This window comes from Carassius carassius, chromosome 2, assembly GCF_963082965.1.
Source record: "Carassius carassius chromosome 2, fCarCar2.1, whole genome shotgun sequence".
NCBI lineage: Eukaryota > Metazoa > Chordata > Actinopteri > Cypriniformes > Cyprinidae > Carassius > Carassius carassius.
Genome location: NC_081756.1, coordinates 10,725,378 through 10,746,108, shown reverse-complemented (window position 1 = coordinate 10,746,108; position 20,731 = coordinate 10,725,378). Strand labels below are relative to the sequence as shown.

At 44.0% G+C, this 20,731-nt stretch overlaps 1 pseudogene; it reads right to left on the bottom strand.

The window, feature by feature from the left end:
• Window positions 1-13,533: 13,533 nt before the first annotated feature.
• LOC132102146 (uncharacterized) lies at window positions 13,534-15,368 on the bottom strand (annotated as a pseudogene).
• Window positions 15,369-20,731: the final 5,363 nt, after the last annotated feature.

The following is a 20,731-nucleotide window of genomic DNA, read 5'->3' as shown; positions in this document are numbered from 1 at the left end:
TTTTATTATTATTTTTTAACTTGAATAAAGTTGTTTGCAGTAAACAAATGCAGTAATAAAGCACATTTTTATTAATTTAGTTTTTTGTCATCCCTGTATACATCCATTAAGTTAAATTTGAGAATAAATTATTATTTTATTTTTTTCTTTGAAAGAAACTCCCTATATCTTTACTTATTTTCATGGCTTGGCACTGCTCTCTTCCCTGTCTTCAAAATAAACACTTATGTGTGTCTGTTATTCCAAATCTCAAACAAAAAAAAAATTCAAATTGTGAATGAAATGCACAGAATGCATCCATGTCATGTGTAAATGACTAAGTTAGGCCTGACAATTTATCTAACTGACTTACTCTCATGCATTAACAAGTAACGTGTCACCAGACAATTATTATTATGGAACATTCTGTGCATATTGTCATTTGGTGCAATCTTGTTATGTGGTCACTGTCACAAAATAAACAGTGTATTTTACTTTTATTGTGTTTTATTAAACGTTGACTGAACATTACAGTTGCAACATTCGATTGAAATCAACCACGACCAGCAGAGCCTGACAGGGTAAAAACATTGATCTGAGAAAATCATACAAACATGTTAAACCATACATAAAGGTTACCTACCAGCTCTTTGTTTGGTGTCTTGTGATGTGTCGTTCTTGAACAATTCATTCATGTTGAACGAATCTTTAATGTGACTAGGGAAGAACGAGTTGTCTCTATGACGGCGACATCTCTTTGATTTTTTTTTTTTTTTTTTTACAGTGGATTCTAATCTTCAAAAATTACCTTGTTGTATGATTTATGTCTTTTGAGTTCACCCTTCAGATTAGATTCATATATTAGACCAATCTGTCAAGTCTGCCTAGGAAAAGCAATTATTATACCAGCAAACTCAAAATTGGATTAAAATTTAAACTAGGCTATAAATAGCCTACTTGGATTATTATATTATTATATAGTGTAGTGTTTATTTACTGATAGACAGTCAAAAAGACAAATTAATCAATATTTTATTTATAACAAGGTTTTTTATTTATTTATAAAATAATAACACACCACAGATCCTCAAGAAACAGTAACAAAAACACAGTGACAGAAATGTCAGAAATAGCGCGTCTGTCACGTGATTAAGGAATGATTTGAACCCGAAGACTTGTCAGACAAGAGGTGAGTTAAACACAGACTGAAGACCCAGGTAAAGAATTAATTAATATTTTCTGCATCTTTATAGCATTTTAGTTTTGTATTGTTTGTAGTGTGATCAACGTTTGCATAAGTACTAGATGTGTTGGGGAAGTAACACGTAATATTTTAATTACATTTTGCTAAAATGAACGAAATGACTCGTTCATTTTGCTGAACGCGACTCAAAAGTCTGAGTCGGTATAATGATCCGAACTTCCCATCACTACTGTTTCTTTTACTGTCTATGGTCTCGACTTCCCACACTTGATGAAGTAAAAGTCCAAGATCGCGACAAGCGTTGTTTCTCTGACGATGCTGCACTTCTTTGAATCGCGAACTTCACTAGAGTCTATAAAATGATTGGCCATAAAGTGAACCAATAACAATACATCTTAAAGGGGGGGGCACCTGGGGTGGCCAATCGATTTTCAGGGGGGGCCGGTGCCCCCTGGCCACCACGTAGACCCGCCCCTGCTTACTTGAATCCTCTTCTTGAGTCTCTTGACCTTCTGCAAGCCCCGCCTGGTTCACGCTGTGATTGACGTGGCGCAAGGGGGCGGAGACGTGATCGGCTCGGAATGCATTTTCAATGTGCACATTAAATTTTGCTACATTTATTGCGGGACACTGAATTGAAATGCAATTGTAAGTGTCTTGACTGTGAGTGTTAATGCAATTAAGACAAATAGCATTTGAATGATAATTTTGCCACAGTTATTGCTTGAACATGTTATACATATCTAATCATTTCTGTAATACATTTTCATTTTAATTTTGCAACTTATAAAGTGTTAAAATTAGTATTCATTTTACATATTAAAACTAGTGTGTGAAATGGCAAAAGAAAATTATGTAATTTAATTTTCATTTTCATTTTGCACCATACGTTGCACAAATGTATTGGAAAATGTAAATGTAAATACAGAAATGCATTGCCATTTTACATATTGCATTGTCATTTTGCATATAACATTCCAAATTTAATATTGCTACCCATATGCTTCCATACATGTGGTGTCCCCCAGGGCTCTATTTTGACCCCCTATCTTGTTTTCTCTTGTTGCTTCCATTAGGGTGTATTTTTTGAAAAGCATGGCTTGTATTATTGTTTTGCGGATGAAACATAAATGCAGAAGCACAAGAATGGCTTGGACTCCTTGTTGAATGCCTTTCTGATATCAAAGTCTGGATGTCTTTACATTTTTTTTACATTTAAATTAGAGTTAAAAGAGAGAGCGAGAGCGAGAGAGAGAGAGAGAGAGAGAGAGAGAGAGAGAGAGAGAGAGAGAGAGAGAGAGAGAGAGAGATCATTGTGTTTCACCCTTCAGAAGCCCCTAAAACATCTCATTTAAACTATGGTGTGTTTTGGTTAAATCATGTGTGAATAACTTGGGAGTCTTATTCATGGCCGTAGCCAGGCTTTTAAAAATTAGGTCCGGTTAGTGTGGGGGGTGTTAAACAATTGTAGAATTGTGCTATAATAATTTCTACAAATACAACTAAATATATAAACTATAAACACTTCAATAGAAGAGTGAAAGATGTTTTCTGTTTTGCAGGGATGATCATTTATAATCATATCCTTGTTGCATAAAATTTTGTTATTAAAATTTGAAATGTTTAAAAGGCAAGTCCAAAAACACTTATAATTGCTGGATCTGGCAATACGGAGGCTGCGCCCGCGCTCTCACTCACAACTAAGGATGGGCGATACCTCTCATTTTGTTTTCGATACCATACAGATACTTTTACTATTACTAAGAGTACAATGGGTAATAATGCCTACTTTATATTTTAAACGCATTGTAACATTCAATACGACTTAATTGCAATTTATTAGGTTATATTTTTGTTTATACATGGTTAAAGTATGTTTACTGTAGTGGTAACAATGGAAATCTACAAATACTATAGTAGATACCATGGTTCATTGTCATAAGGGACTGCCAGTAATAGGTTGTTGCATGCATAAAATGCAACCTTTTTATTTGGAGAGTGTATGTGTGATGAGTGGGGCGGGGCCGAGAGACGTGGGAACAGGAGGGACACCGGTGGGTCGAACAGGTGTCATTCATCTCCAATCACTCCACCGGCCTCGCTCCTGTTCCCACGTCTCTCTGCCCCGCCCCACTCATCACAGTATGATTTATATTAACAATACAGAATAGAACATGAGCAATATGAACTTTTAACATTCAAATTGAATTAAATGTACTGCACAAACTAGGGGTACAATTTCAATATGTTTATTGTGAAATAACTCAAACATATATGTTTTTTCTGCATTGTTTTGGGCTGCCGTTCCCCAAAACATCAATACTTCTTATTCTAGGCTACTTCTGGGAGACACAGCTCTATTTAAATGCACTGTCAGAAGTGAGTGAACATTCTATGTAATTGATTGATTCTGCCTTGCCACATTTGTGTGTTCAGATGAGCAGGAAAACCACAATTTAATACATATTGTAGTCTATGCATTATTTTTTATTAAATAAAAAAAATATATATATTTTATATATATATACCCACTCACACACACACACACACACACACACACACACACACACACACACACACACACACACAGACACCGTTAAACACATTCCCAGAGCTGAGGGCAGCCATTTTTTGCAGCAGCGCCTGGGGAGCAGTTGGGTATTAGGTGCCTGTTAGATTATATCATGATCTCTGTCAGAAGTTATTGTGTTTGCCTCTTTGCAATCCCTCCTCCCTTCTTACTCGCTCCTTTCCACAGATGTTTCCTTTTAAGGTTGGGAGTGAGTTTTCTTGTCTTCTTTCTTACTCCTGCCCTCCCTTTCTGTCTCCTTGTTTTTCTCCCTCCTCCCATCTGTGCTTTCTCTCTCTATTCTCTAGTCTTATGTCTTTTTACCTCAATGTATACGCACATGCGCAGATGATACATAGAGTTGAATCGGTGAAGAATGGTGGGGGATCCTATTGGGCCTAGGTTGCTGAGTTCAGTGTGTCCTTTACTGAAAGTTGAAATGTTCCATGTCCATATTATTTCTTATATGTCCAGCATTTGCTGAAGGTATGCTTGCCTCAGACATAACGTTGTTTTGGCTTATACTCAACACATATGTAATCTACTGTATGGTTGAAAAGATTGTACAACCCTTATTTTATCCTATATAAACTCAGTGTAAAACAATAAAGATTTGAAGTGAAGGTATATTCAGATTTTGTGTCTGCTGTGCCTTTTCTTCCCACGGTCGTGAACACTTCAGGAGGACTGAGAAAACTTGTGGTGGCAGCGATGTAGAATGGGACCATTTGAATACTTAATAATTTAACAGTGCTTTACAGATTACAGAAGGTAGCCTACAAAATATGGCCAAAAGACTTTTGACTGGTGTGTGCATACGTGAACATACCACTCCTGTTTTAGTTTAACCAGATAACAACAACATCAACAGCAAATGAGTTCGAAGTCGGGGCAGGATAGCAATATTCTTGCACCACTAGGTGGCAGTAGATTCCATGAATTGAATTCGGCATTCAGACGTCCCACAAGTTTCAGACATACTCCATTTGCATCATACACAGCACAGGCCATTGTGATTTCACATAAGACATGTTTACAGTCAGTACCACTGTTTCACACTTGTTCACGTTGCAGTGCTTCTACTTTCCGTGCCGAAGTTAACAAACTAGAGCATTCAGTAGAAACGGATGCAGCGCGGCAAGTGCTTTCCACACCGAGTCTATTTTTGCTGTGCTGCACGCGCTGTATAGCACATTGTTCGCGGTCAAAATGAACACAGATTGAAATGAAATTGTTCCCATTGTATCATATATTTTACAACAACACCAGGAACCTATCATTTGAGTAAGTGAATTCATAAGTAAACAAACCATGCTATTACCACCATCAGTTTGTCTTAATCCTCAGTGTAATTTTTTTTTGTGAATTGCAAACACTACAGTATGACAATTCACATGAACATCGACACATGAACATATGCACATGACATGCTGCATGCCCATATATATATTGTGACGAGTGGGGCAGGGCCGAGGGATGTGGGAACACGAGCGAGGCCGGTGGAGTGATTGGGAAATCAGCGACACCTGCGACCCACCACCGGTCTCGAGTCCCACAGAGGAGATGGAAGGATATAAAACTGCAGCGACGACAGTGAAGGACGAGAGAGGACCAGGCCTGGGCTTTATTTTATGTTTTGCTTTTTATTTGTGCGCAACAGTCGTCCGTGAGGGGCTGATGCGCTGTTTTGTGTTTATTTTGTAATTAAAGTCTTTATTTGATTGTCCGCCGGTTCCCGCCTCCTTCTTCCCGATGATTATGGAGATTTTATTATTACATATATATTATTATTTATAAGGTACAAAAGAAGCACACACGCAAGATTCATAAGGAGACTGTAAAATGGAACATACTATAACATGAAGTTCCAAAGCTACCAATAAAAGAACACACAGTCTTATGCCCACACCAAGAACGATAACTATAAAGATAACTATAAAGCTAATGATATTAGCTTCAACACCAGCGAACGATATCGTCTGTTTATTCTGAGCGCACGTGCGTCTGCCGCTTTAAATCCTCGAGCTCGTTACAGCAGGATGGTTTCTGATTGGATGTCAATGTTTATATCGTTCATCAGCTGGAAAAAAATCGTTCTGAAAATGATTCCAACGATACCGTTTCTCTGTGCCTTTATCATTATAGTTGTAGTGTGGACTCTGCTATTCTTTAATATTGAGAACGATTTTTAGAACTATATCTTTATCGTTATCTTTATAGTTATCGTGCTTGGTGTGAACGGGCCTTAACATAGGCCTACATGCATGGATCCACAAAAACATGTGCACAGATACACACGCTACCTTTCTTTCCCAGAATTATTCATATCATTACTAAGCCAAACAAACTCAAATATCAAACAATATATAGTACAAAGCCTAAACAGTACAGTATTTAAACATTCAAATACATTTAAATATGTCATCTATATACAGTTTCAACGGCAACAACATAAACGAACGTTACTCCGCATGCACGCTTTTGTGGACCTAACTTAACTTCCGGTAGACTTCCAAATAAGATCAATAACAACAGCCAAGTCCCTCTAGAGTAGATATTTTTTTGATAACAAACAAAAAAAATGTTTGCTGCGTGGATGAGGCGGACTTAATGAAAATGCAAATTCATTCTTTGCCAGCAGGAGATGTTTTAAAGCATAGACATAAAGCGCGAGAAATAGAGGTTCTCTTACGAGAGCTCTCTCGTACTGCGTCTTAGCTAAGACGCTACGGGAAAAGTCTCTTTTCACGAAATACTGAAGCAAAAAATTATCCTTAATTTTGTATTTTTGTAAAGCGCATTTGCAGCAGTACACAGCCATAGGCGAGACGGCTCGTTCGCTCATTGGCTTGTTCTGCGGCAACTGCACAGCCTATCGAGCGCGGGCTGATGCAACATCAGACCAATCTTGCCACTTCCCGCCGAAACGGGTGTGGCCCAACCTATAAAAGGAGCTCGAAAAGGCTGACTCACCTGATTTTTCATCTCTTCAGCGAAGCTCACGCATCGCTGGATCACGGAGGAAGCAAGCGCCGTCTGAGAAAGCACATCAGCAGGACGAGCCATTCTGAAGCTGCTGGCATCGCCGCCTTCCATTGCCGTTCCTGCTGCGCTATCCGGCGCCTATATCCTTTCAATCCTGTTATATACAAGCTGTTCTTTATGTGTGTGTGTGTGTTCGCCCTGCGACACACACTCGTAAAAGAGCTCGCGTCTTTTTTAAGATGCCTTCCTGCGGCTCGTCAGAGCCCCACTCAGCGAGGGAGACCGGTACGTCATCTGTGTCTCCTGCCTGGGTGAAGATCATGCAGCGCTCGCTCGCTGACGGCGGATGCCCCCACTGCGAGCTGTTGCCATGGTGACTCTGAGGACTCGCCTGGCCTTTTTCTCTGAGCCTGCATTCTCCGCTGCGCTGAGGCGCCGTAAAAGCATCGCTTCCAGCGGATTCCGGAACCGTCTTCAGCTCAACCGAGCTCGCCGGTTCGCCCTGCTTCACCGGCCCCCCCCTGCATCGCTTCCCGGTGGGCAGCGCCCGCTGTTTGCCGGCGCGTCGTCCGAGGAAGTCGATCTCAGGGCCGCGTCGGGGGAAGAGGACACGCGCTCTCTGCTGGCTTCGGGCAGTGATGGCTGGGCGAGCTCCGAGGATCTCGCGCCTTCTGCTCAGAAGCCCAGCAGACGAGCTGACATCGAGAAGGAGCCGGGGCGAATGCTCGTGTTGGCCGCGATGTGTCTCGGCCGCGAGTGGTTTGCACCAGCGCCCCCCCCTCTCGTTCCCGGCTGGATGGTATTTCCCTTTCGGATGAGCGTACTTCTCAAAGCCCGCCTCATTTCTTCCTGAGCTTCACGAAGAGGTGGCGAAGGCTTGGAACGCTCCATATTCAGCACGAACTCGTTCGTCTGTCTCACTAGCATTCTCCACACTGATGATGCTAAAAACAGGAACTACCACTCACTTCCGCCGGTGGAACAGGCGATAGCGACGCACCTTTGTCCGCCCTCTGCTGGACGGCGGCAAAAGCGGTGTTGCCATCTAAAGCCTCCTGTGTGACGCTGCGTCGGCACTACTAACGATGGCTGCTTCATCGAAGCGCAGGTGTACGAGTTCCGCTGTGGCCGAGCTCTCACCCAAGCGCGCCGCTGTTTCAGTTCCAGGAATTGTGACTGTCTCAGCGTTTTCTGCAATGCGCAAGCCTGCACAGTTGCCCGCTTGCCTGCACACAAAAGCCGTTATCACAACAGCTTCAGCAACGCAGCTCGAGACCCCCGTTCTCGCTCTACTGGCCGTCGCCCCGCGCCGCGGGGACCGCGGCAGAGGATTACGGTGAGGCCGGGAGCCCCGAAGCCATCCTGGGAAAGCCATCTACGCATGCTGCATGACGCTGCGTCGGCACTACACACGATGGCTGCTTCATCGAAGCGCCAGTGTACGAGTTCCGCTGCGGCCGGGCTGTCACCGAAGCGCGCCGCTGTTTCAGTTTCCAGAGATTGTGACTGTTTCAGCGTTGTTTGCAATGCGCAAGCCTGTACGGTTGCCCGCTTGCCTGCACACGAAAACCGTTATCACGGCTACCCAGATATTTCCCGAAAAAGGTGTAATTTCTGGTGTCCCGGCCACGGCCGATGGTGCTATAAATGTAGTGACGATGCCCACTGCTCAGTGCCCATCTCCGCATATAAGCACAGCCCTTCACACAGGGCTCGCGCCTATAAAAGCGACTCAAGTCGATCACGCGCACTACATAGTAGACGTGCCCACTCCTCAGTGCCCACAGTCACTATGTCACACGCGTCATGTGGTTTCTGTAAAAACGAAACCCGTGCACGTTCGTCCGGCCACGGCCGATGGTGCTATAAATGTAGTGACGATGCCCACTCCTCAGTGCCCATCTCCACATGTAAGCATAGCCCTGCACACAGGGCCTGCGCCCATAATGTCGACTCAAGTCGGTCGCGCACACTGCATAGTAAACGTGCCCACCCCTCAGTGCCCACAATTACTATGTCACACACGTCATGTGGTTTCTGTAAAAACGAAACCCGTGCATGCTCGTCCGGCCACGGCCGATGGTGCTATAAATGCAGTGACGATGCCCACTACCCAGTGCCCATCTCCACATGTAAGCACAGCCCTGCACACAGGGCTAGCGCACATAAGATCGACACAGATCGGTCGAGCGCGCCGCATAGTAAACGTGCCCACTTCCCAGTGCCCACATACACTATGTCACATACGGCGCGGGGCTTCTGTAAAAATGAGACCCGTGCACGTACATTCTGCACAGGCAGACAGCGAGTTGAAAGTGGTAAAAGTGCACACATGCAGCCCACGGTTACTCGCAGATATATCGAGTCCCACGGGACCCGCTCAGCCTCCCTCCAGTCGGTTAAGCGCCGGAACGGGGTCGAGGAAGAGCGATCTGCCCGCTGTGATCAGCGCGCTCCCCGCCTCAGATGCGCAGCACACTCGAGCGCCGCCGTTGCCCAGTCAACAGAGCGCGTTTCGCATCCAGCCCTTAGCCATTCATGCAGATGCATGGTCAGTGCTTCCAGGGGTTTCGGATTGGGTGCTAGGCATTATAAAGAGAGGCTACTCGCTACAGTTTTCTCGACGCCCACCGTGCTTTTCAGCGCGCGTCGAAACTACGGTAAAAACAGAAGTAGCACACATACTTCGGGCCGAAATATCAAAACTGTTGAGCAAAGGGGCTGTAGAGCCTGTGTCTCAAAGCGAGGGGGGGCTGTACAGCAGATACTTTCTGGTGCCCAAGAGGGACGGGGGTCTCCGGCCCATACTGGATCTAAGACAGCTGAACAGGCATTGATGAAACACAGTTTCAAAAGGTTCACGACCAGGAAGCTCCTCGCGCAGATTCGCAGAGGGGACTGGTTCATGTCAATAGATCTGAAGGACACGTATTTTCAAATACAGATAGCGTCAAACCACAGGCGATATTTGAGATTCGCCTTCGAGGGCCAGGCATACCAGTTTGCAGTCCTGCCATTCGGCTTGTCCGTAGCTCCTCGTACGCTTACGAGGTGCATGGATGCAGCGCTCGCTCCTCTTAGACTCAGAGGCACACGAGTGCTGAATTATTTGGACGACTGGCTGGTTCTGGCCCGATCATGAGCGGAGCTCATGGACCACAGAGCCGTTTTACTCGATCACCTCGAGAAGCTCGGCCTCAGTGTCAATTGGGTGAAGAGTTCGCTGAACCCCAGTCAGACGATCCTGTTTCTGGGTATAGTTCTGAACTCGTGTTCCATGACGGCGCGGCTGTCACCACAGCGCGCGATGGGCATTCAGCGTGCAGCGAGTTCTTTCCGCTGTGGCGCGACTGTGTCGCTCAAACACTGTCAAAAGATGCTGGGTTTCATGGCCTCAGCATCTCCGGTTCTGCGGCTGGGCCTGCTCCGCATGCGCCCCCTGCAGTTCTGGCTGAAGGCTCGAGTGCCGCGCAGAGCGTGGGCGTCTGGCCGGCTGCATTTCAAGGTCGATCAGAGCTGTGTTGCGGCTCTAGCACCTTGGACAGCGAACGGCTGGTACCGATCAGGTGTAAGCCTGGGGACTTCCCCGAGTGTGAAAATGGTGTCGACGGACGCCTCCACTTCGGGATGGGGAGCGCTGCTCGAAGGCAGACCGTCCTTTGGCCTATGGTCAGAACGGGAAAAGCTCCATCATATCAACTGCCTGGAAATGCTGGCAGTGGAGAATGCGCTGACGCGCTTTTGTCCCCATATCAAGGATCACCACGTCGTAGTCCGTTCGGACAACATGTCCGTGGTGTCCTACATAAATCGCCAGGGCGGTCTCGGGTCCCGAAACCTGTACAGGCTGACGGAACGCCTCCTGATTTGGGCTCAACGCAACGTGCGCTCGCTGAGAGCGGTGCATGTGCCTGGACTGCAGAATCTGGGTCCAGACAGGCTGTCCAGAGGCAATGTCCCTACGGGAGAATGGTCTCTACACCCGCAAACAGTTCGGCTGTTGTGGGAGAGATTTGGCATGGCGGAGGTGGACCTCTTTGCGTCCCACGGAAACGCTCACTGCCCCACATTCTTTTCCAAGAACGAAAGCGCGCTGTCACGGAAATGGCCGTGCTGCCCGCTTTATGCGTTCCCTCCCGTCTCCCTCCTTCCGCAGGTGATAGAACGGGTGAGAGAAACGATATGTTCAATACTGCTTGTGGCACCTCTTTGGAAGAACCATCCATGGTTCCCAGATTTGATGCAATTAGCAGATGTCGCCCCATGGCCGGTACCGTTGAGGAGAGATCTCCTCTTGCAGGCCAGGGGCTCGATTTGGCACCCTCGACCGGAGTTGTGGTCCCTCCATGTATGGGCACTCAACGGTTACCCGCTGATCTCGCAGGGGGAGTGCTAAATACCATCACTCAGGCTAGAGCTCCGTCGACACGACGTCTGTATGCCTCGAGGTGGTCGGTGTTCTCCAGCTGGTGCACAGCTCGAGGTTATTCACCCCTTAGTTGTGAGGTGACGGAGGTCCTCTCCTTCCTACAGGAGCTGTTGGATAAGGGCAGAGCCCCATCCACGCTCAAAGTTTATGTGGCGGCCATCGCGGCGTTTTCTGAAATGGCGTCCGGTCAGTCAATAGGAAGGAACGATTTAGTCATCCGGTTCCTCAGAGGAGCTAGGAGGCTGAATCCTCCCAGACATCCGTCAGTCCCTATGTGGGACCTCGCGGCGGTTTTGGAGGCCTTGAAGGGTCCCCCTTTTGAGCCTATCCAATCGGTTAGCCTTCAGCATCTGTCGTTCAAGACAGTATTCTTGTTGGCTCTCGCTTCTGTGAAGCGTGTGGGTGATTTGCACGCGCTCTCGGTGAGCCAGTCGTGCTTGGAGTTTGGGCCCAATGACTCAAGGGTCATACTCAAACCTAGGCACGGTTATGTGCCAAAATCCCTCAACACACCGTTTCGGGCTCAGGTTATTGCCCTGTCTGCCCTGCCGGTGTCAGGGGAGGATGGAGACTCGAGTCTTCTTTGCCCTGTCAGGGTTTTAAGAGCTTATGTGTCTCGCTCTGCTGCCTCTCGGCAGACGGAGCAGCTATTTGTCTCGTTCGGTGGACGTTCCAAAGGAATGGCTGTTTCGAGACAGACTCTATCCAGATGGATAGTTGACGCCATAGCGTTAGCTTACGCTTCCAGGGGCCTTCAGTGCCCGTTGGGCGTCAGAGCACACTCCACAAGAGGCGTCGCCTCGTCGTGGGCGTGGTCTACTGGGATCTCCTTGCAGGATATATGTATGGCGGCGGGTTGGGCCTCGCCGTCTACATTTATCAGGTTCTATAACCTGGAGGTTCCCGCCTTGCAAGCAAGGCTGCTGTCGGTATAGAAGAATCAGGGCCCTGAGGGGAATTCTGAATTCATGAGCGCTAGGCGCTGCCGACTGTTATATGGGCAGTATTGCGTAAGACCCGCATTGCCACATTGGTCAGGCCTTGCCTCGGCTGTGTGATGTCATATTGCCGCATCTACGGATGCTGCTAGATATGGGACGGAGGGTTTTTCCCCCTTTTTTCTGTCCCGGACTCTCTGTGAGTCCCTCAGGTGACTGTGCACTGTAAATCCTGGGCGTTGCTTCAGGTTTATCGGTGTGTGATCCCTGCGCGCACGGCGTTTTACATCGGGTTCCCGTAGCGTCTTAGCTAAGACGCAGTACGAGAGAGCTCTCGTAAGAGAACGTACTCGGTTACTAAACGTAACCTCGGTTCTCTCTAGAAGAGCGAACGAGTACTGCGTTCTCTGCCGTGCGTACGATTCACTCTGGTTCGCTTCGGCGATGAAATAAATCAGGTGAGTCAGCCTTTTCGAGCTCCTTTTATAGGTTGGGCCACACCCGTTTCGGCGGGAAGTGGCAAGAAGGGCGCGAAGCGCCCTTATTGGTCTGATGTTGCATCAGCCTGTGCTCGATAGGCTGTGCAGTTGCCGCAGAACAAGCCAATGAGCGAACGAGCCGTCTCGCCTATGGCTGTGTACTGCTGCAAATGCGCTTTACAAAAATACAAAATTAAGGATAATTTTTTGCTTCAGTATTTCGTGAAAAGAGACTTTTCCCGTAGCGTCTTAGCTAAGACGCAGTACTCGTTTGCTCTTCTAGAGAGAACCGAGGTTACGTTTAGTAACCGAGTACGTTTCCCCAGTAACAGCTGTAAACAAAGCAGAGCTGGTACGCGCACACGCTACTTTATCAGGCATATAACATGCAAGTCTTCCTTCAGAAATACAGCGATATAAAAACTCCTGTGCCTCGTTTTGTTATTTAAACATATAAATGTAAGGAATTATTATTATTAAACGTGCAGTATGTAATGCTACTCATGTTTATTCAACGAAGCCTTTTTGAAAATCGATCAGTTTTAAAATTGTGGCAAGTCTCCAAAAACACATCCCGCAGCAGAACCACCTGAGCCCAACAGTCTACTCATCACTTTGACTTTAACTGCATTTGTAGAAGGCACTGCAGCCAGACCGATATACAAAACACAGACCAGAAGTTAACTTAGGTCCAGGCGTGTGCGCCCGATGAAACCGTCTATACCTGTATATCTTGCAATCCATATAATAACTACTGTTATTTGAACCAACAACACTTTCAGACCATGCCATTTTTACATTAATTTCATGGAAAAATCATAGACATGATTCATGTAAGGATTTAACTTTAATACAAGTGTCTTCTATAAAATATTTGCAAGCACACTTGTAATTGCTGCCAAATTCAAACACAAATCACAGTGGTGTCAGACTCAGCAGTGATACATTCATTGCACTTTACATTACCAAACTGTACTTCAAATGTAATTTCAGGTAAAGAAAATAAATCTAAACTAAAATGGAATAGAAATAACTGAAATTATTCTGACAAATTAAATGGGTGATTTAAGCACTCTTGTTCATGTACTCTTGTACATTGTAGAATATGTTCCTCTAAACCTCTGCATGTCACTGGTGTGATCTGACATGTGCGTACAGAGACTGGTCCTGACTGATCTTTGCTTTGGCTCTTCTAGTGTTCAGAGGTTTCTGACCAAAACTAATGGCTGCATAATTCAGTCTTCATTCTTATATTAAAAGAGAAAAGATACTCCAATTATGAGAGGAAAAAGACGTGTGATATGGCATAACATATAACAAAGTCCTGATCTTGTTATATTTTATACTTTTTATAAAAAAAATTTCATAATTAACTAATTGTTAAAACCGATACTGTAATTGGAGTCACTATTTCTACATTTAAGATCTCAAAAAAAAAAGAAAATTATTTACTTACTTGACTCTCCTGAGATGTAGGCGCTTTGTAAAATTTAAGAAACAGTTTTGTAATTTTAAATGTCATGTCGTGTTATATTCAGTCTGTCAGTTTGTGCATCATTTAAAAATATTGCACTATAAAAATGATTTTATACAAAAAGACTTACCTTTGTTCTGAACCCTGTATAGTTTAATTCCCAGAAAAACAACAAGGGCAAAAAGTATGATGTTTAAAAATCCAAGAGCAAGAAGAGTTGGGCTTACATCAACACTCTCTGAAAGAAAGTGAACTTTCATTTCTTAAATAACTTTTTATTTATTTGTGTACTTTTATTAGATGAGTTCTGTATCTTGTATTCTGTCTCTATTGCATTTCCAGAGAGAAAAGATTAAACAAAACCAATTTAAAACAAATTTTCACCTTTATCTTACCTCTAAAATTTAGTTCAGTTCCTTTTCCAGACAGTATCTCTCCACACGCGGCCACAGCACAATAGTAAATACCAGCATCAGAGTGACTGACGTTGCTCTTGAAGAGATTGTAGACACAGCTCTGTGTTTGAGACCCAGTGCTGTTCTCACACTGGCCATCTCTCTCCTTCTGTGTAAAGGACTCCTTGAGATTCTCCCAAGCTTTTCCTTGAACCAGTCGACACTTTGTTCTCCTGCACAGCTCTCAGTGAAAATGCTGCACTGCAAACTCACAGAATCCCCAGGAAGAAGTGTGTCTATTGAAGACTGCTGAAGAGTTAGGTGTCCACAGCTGCATCTTGAAAAGAACATAAAATTGACATAGAAAAACAAAGCCAAAAATCATTTAACACAATCAACACACATTTGAAACCATACCTTTGACAAGTAATCTAGTGCCTGCACCCATCTCAGTGCTGTAATGTGATGAGACTACACAGAAATACGTTGCTGAGTCTGAAGACTTAAAATGGTCAGATTAAAATGACCATCTCCTTTAATAACAATAAAACGATTTGCTTTCTCAAAGTCCTTGTTCCAGCTGGGTTGTTGCTTTATATAGAAAGACACAAATTTGTAAGGATTTTCCATTAGCCGTCTGTTTAAACCACGCTGTTGTTGTTTGCAGAAGACTTGAAAAGTTGCAAGTGAGGTTCACATCCTCTCCAGCTCAAACTATTTTTACATTATCCTACTGAACAACATCCACATCAAAGGAGCTGACTGCAAAATGAAGAACACAAAAGGTACCTTTAGTGTAGAAAGTGTTATGTATAGTTAAATAAGTTGTAAATAAATAGTTATTTAATATGTAAAATCACATATAGGTTTCTTTACCTATTGTTGAGGCAAGCAAAACAATTAAGTAATATCTCATGATCAGTCGTCTTCCAAAATGATCGTGCTTTGAATTCCCCTGAAAAAGCAAATAATGAGCACACTATCAATCCATTAACACATGGTAAAGAATAATGGTAGATCAGACTAGACAGCAATCTTACCATGTGTCCATTGGCCTCTGCTTCACACAACTGATGCACATATGCAGCTTCACCTTAGCTTTTACGCTTTCACACCCCTTTGCCACATCAAAATGCTAAATTTTCCCATTGCTCGAGAAAAAACATTTATCATTTAGTAAGACACATATTATAAATACTACTGTTTAGTTACCAGTTTATAGTTAACAGAAGCTTGCTTTTCTCAAAACTATCTGGTCAGTATGTTGTTTCATTGCTACTAAAAATACTTTGGTTTGTCAGATGAAAAAAGCAGGAAATAAGATGTAACCAGAAAACGAACCCTTAAAGGGCCCCAATATAAAAGTTCCAGAGTTTAGTAATAGCGATGATGAGTATCCAAGATATTAAACTTTTAAATACATTTTGAAAATAGTTTGAATCAAGGGGTTGACAGATGGCAAGGTCATTATCAAGTTTAACTATTTCATAATTTATTTATGCATACATGCATGGTCTATATTTGTGCACTCTAAGAAAAGTCTTTAAAAATAGGATCCAATGTACTGTGTTAATATGAAGGATTTTTTTCAGATTGATTTATCATGGATGTTTTACCCATATTTTAATTAAGGATTCTTGTGTTTAAGGGTTAAAGGAAATGTCTGCAAACTTAATTTATAATGTCATGGCAGAAAATTTTCTGGACTTTTTCTTCATATTAAAGAAAAATCAGTTAATGTTAGAATGGTGCACAATAGAATTTTGGTAACACTTTAGAACAGGTAACACCTATTAGTTGCTTATTAGCATGCATATTACTAGAATATGTATGTATTAGTGCTAATTAAGAACATATTAATGCCTTATTCTACTTGACCTTATTCTACATTCCTAAAATTACCCAATTCCTAAACCTAACAACTACCTTACTAACTATTAATAAGCAGCAAATTTAGAATTTATTGAGAGAAATGTCATAGTTAATAGTTATCAAGTGTTACCTATTCTAAAGTGTTACCAGAATTTTTGCTACCTCTCAACTACTTAGGTTCATAGTGTAGGGCAAGAAGTATGTATTTTGTCAAATTTCAAGGGATGTTCAAAGTATTATCATTAATCGTTTTAATGATCCATTTGTTTTTCTTTTTGTACAAAGAGCATTAATATGGCTATAGCCCTAATTATTTTCATGTTTCGGCCTATAATTAATACATGTCTGATATTATAAATCTATGCTACTGTGTTAAAAAAAATAAGGAAAGAGAAAAACAAAGGAAAATGAAAACAACATCCATGACAATATGGGGGAAGAAAATGTATATATTTATATCATTTCATATAGTTGATAAATATCACATGAAGAGTGACATTTTTTTTCACGCAAAAATCACAAATGTGATATTAATTTTATATAACAGTTCAATGAACAAGAAGTTAATATTAAGAGACCTACGTTTTAGACACCATATTGCCTATTTTTTGCTCTATTTCACCAACAAAAATGGTTCTAAACAAATCCACAGCACGGTTTTGCATCTCTGTGTTTCATTTTAAATGATTTTTTCCAACCGTTTAAATGATTTGGTTCAATCGCAATGTCTGACTTATTAACTGAGCGGTAACCTCCCGCTCTCTCTCGTGAAGCCAACAAGGAAATGACTAAAACTGTAATTTATTGACTGGCCGCTTGAGGCTGGCTGCAAAAGGGAGTCAGCCCCATCAACTCCCCATGTTAAAATTCCCAACTTCACAGCAGAAAAAAAACATTTTTATAGCCTGGTTCAAAATTGATTTTTGTTTAATCACCCAGGTGGGCGTGGCTTCAACAACCATCTCCTGCCTTTTTGCCCATTTTCGATTATCTGGGAGAGTTGTGCGGTGCTGCCAAGATGGCGACGGCCCGCTCTGCACACTTTGAATATTTTGAGTGAAATTGCATACTTGATAAATGAAAACTGTCTCAGGTTACTTATGTAACCATAGTTCCCTGAGTAGGGAACGAGACACTGCGTCCTCTAGGGGTCGCTTTGGGGAACACCTCGTCGTGACCCGTGTTTGAAGCATACATTGAAAAAACATCAACTTGTTGGCCGGCGACAGCCTCCGACGTCACTACCGGCGCGACTATAAATAAGCACCGGGAGAGCACATCATTATCTTCTTCGTCTGAAGCTTGCGTCCGAAGCAGGGCAGGGAGCTAGAGGACGCAGTGTCTCGTTCTCTACTCAGGGAACTATGGTTACATACGTAACCTGAGACAGTTCCCTTTCGAGGCAACTTCGAACTGCGTCCTCTAGGGGTCGCTTTGGGGAACAGTATACCCATGCCGCCATGCTGAGGGGAGTGCAGGCCAGAATCATGGCGAGCACTAAGTACCAACTCTACCATTTCCATGGGAGTTGCCCCTGGGACGTTTAGACGGCTGTCTTTGAAAGTACCCCTTATGGCCAAAAGACCTAAGCTACATACCAAACTTAATTGTTAGGGCCTCTGCCCAGGGTAGAGCTGAAGGCTTGGAATCAGATTCCTTTAAAGGGATACGGCTAAGAACCTAGCATTTCTACCAAGTCTTGCCTGTCACGCAGGGGCTCATAGATGGAATGCTGCATCTCAAAACAGTATGATTGAGAGTCATCAACTCGATCTATGGAAACAATACTGGAGCGCTCTGCGGAAAAAACAGAGAACTCAGTCTCATATGAGAGGAGAACACCGAGCTCAGAGTAGCGCGCTCATAGGCGGCCCTTTTTGGAAAAAGGGGAGCGCTGCTAAATTACCACGAGAATCACCCAAATAGCCCCTCACGTTGAGCGAAGCAATGCTTGAGGTGTATAAACAAATACACACTGGCTGAATGGAGCCCAAGGAACCAAGGTCTAATCATCTCAAGAAAGGGAATGAAGCGGAGCGCGTAACCCTTATCGTACAAGATTTCAGAAAGTTTGCAGAGTCTTGCGTGCAAACTTACCACTTGTGGATTTTTAGAAAGTGCGCAAAGTGTTCACGTGCACCCTGACCACCATGTGGTTTTGAGAAAGTACACAAAGCTTAGCGTGTGTACTTAAAGGTTCCTAAGCATCGCAGAGGTGCTGAATCTCACGGGAGAGGCAAGCTCAATTTTACAAACCTCGGGCGAGGGGAGCATCACCTGAGGCAGCATATACAAGAAGACTTCTGTAACTGCCACCTCCACTTCCAGCTAGATGCGACAGCACCCCTAAGCGGCCAGGATACCCCTCGGGGGACCTGGCTGGACATCCATGAAATTCCCTGCAGTGCTGTGCCAGGCCTGATGATCAAGGAGGCTCCCTCAGAAACCTATGATCTCAGCCGCCTAATACCGGAACATGAAGCCGGATGGCTGGTGCTGGCGAGTGTTTAGTAAATACTGTAACTGAGCACTGTAAAGGAAACTAACAAAGTTTATTAGTAGACACGTAACCACCAGCAATTAAATACACATAAGTATATACAGAGAGGGTTACATTTACTCACCCACCCTCCTGCGCTGGAGCCCCGCTCAAGGGGCGCCTCCTTTTAGTCTGGACCATCAGTCAGGTGGTTGCTATGAACATAGAACCATAAAAAACATTATAGGTCCAGCATAGGAGACTGTTATGCGAGAGGTTTCCACCTAACCTCGATCAGGTGGAGAGCTGGTGGTTACAGGGGAAATTAGGAAGGGGAGGATAAAAGCAGAAGTTAACACTCTTACTTTCTCCTGATAACCTCTTAGACTCCAGAGGGTTAAAAATCCCCAAAGGGAACGAGTACATACCTCGGTATTACTCCGATTCGGACGAGAACGCTGCCTCCTCTAGATCATACCCCTTAGGTTCTGCTTACCTCCTCGTAACCCACGATTCCTCTAACCCCTGCCCGCAGGTGGGGGAGGAGCGCGAGTTGCGACACTAGCCTACTGTGCCCGTTTTTGATCCTCAGATCGAGACAGGCCAGGACCCCTATGTTGTTCGGGCTCAGACCTGGACCTTCGTGGAACGAAGGATCTGAAAGCAGCAGAGCGCGCCTTCATCTCCCTGAACTTCTCAAATCGCTGTCTCAACGGAAATACCGAAAAGTTCAGAAGGCGAAACCTGAGCATCGAGAAGAAAGCATTTTCTTTCCTCCCGATGTCTGCCAGGTTTATCCAGAGATGTCTCTCCGCTGCCACCATGGGCGCCATAGTCCTGCCCATGGCGGAAGCGGCCTGCTTGGTAGCATGGAGAGAGATCCGTGGTGCGGCGCAACTCAGCTACCTGATCAGAAAAAGGCCCCTGCCTCTATCCAGGTCTCTTAGCAGATTAGTCTGATATGCTTGAAGCACCAGCATTGTGTGTACTAAAGCCACAGCCTGACCTGCTACTGCGTATGCCTTGCCATTTAAGCGAGATGATTTTCTGAAGGGGCTTAGATGGCAAGGAGGGAGATTAAGAGAGGATGTTTCCCCTGCAGAATGAAAAAATTTCCACAGATAAAAATTATTGATAAATTATTTATAAAAATTTTAGCTCTTTCTACAGGGGGCATTCCCTCATAGCCGCTTTCGCGCATCACCTCGATGTCGGCAGATTACTTTCATGCCGAAACCGAAGGTGGCGAGAAGAAAACGGCATCTTTCATTTCTTTTTAATCTCTGTATGGAGATCATGCAGAAATGAAAGGCTCACCTGAGCTGGAGGGCTATGGTCAAAATGTAATTTTCGCTCAATAACCTCCAACAGCTGTACATACGCAGGGCAGGAGAATTGAGAAGGCTCAGCCTCAGCTTCTTCACCATCCTCAAATATCTCCTGCTTTTCCTGGGTAAAAACCCAGCAGAGCACTAACCTCAGTATAAGAAAGTGTTAAAGATATAACATCATCCTCCCGAGGCTCTCTCTCGTCCGCCGCCCTTTTTTCTTCAAAAAAGACATCTTAATGTCAACTAACCCCCCCCCCCCCCCCCCACACACACACATAGTTGAGTTATGACAGTTTTTTTTTTTGTGGATTGAACTTCAGATTTAGTCAAGAGGAGGAAGGGGTGTAAGAGGGAATAGTGATTTAGCCCATGTCAACATTACAATATTAGAATAGAAGACAAAATATAGCCGAGGAAATAAAGAGTAACTTTAAAAAAAAAATAAAAAAAATACCAGTCTGAGGATATTTGTTTACAACAGTTTTTGTTTCAGACTTTAAATCATGTTTTCTCTGAATCATAATGATGTCAAACATACTGTAAATTTCTTGAAAATTCAGACAAAATACACTACAGGCCTGGTAAGTGTTTTACTAA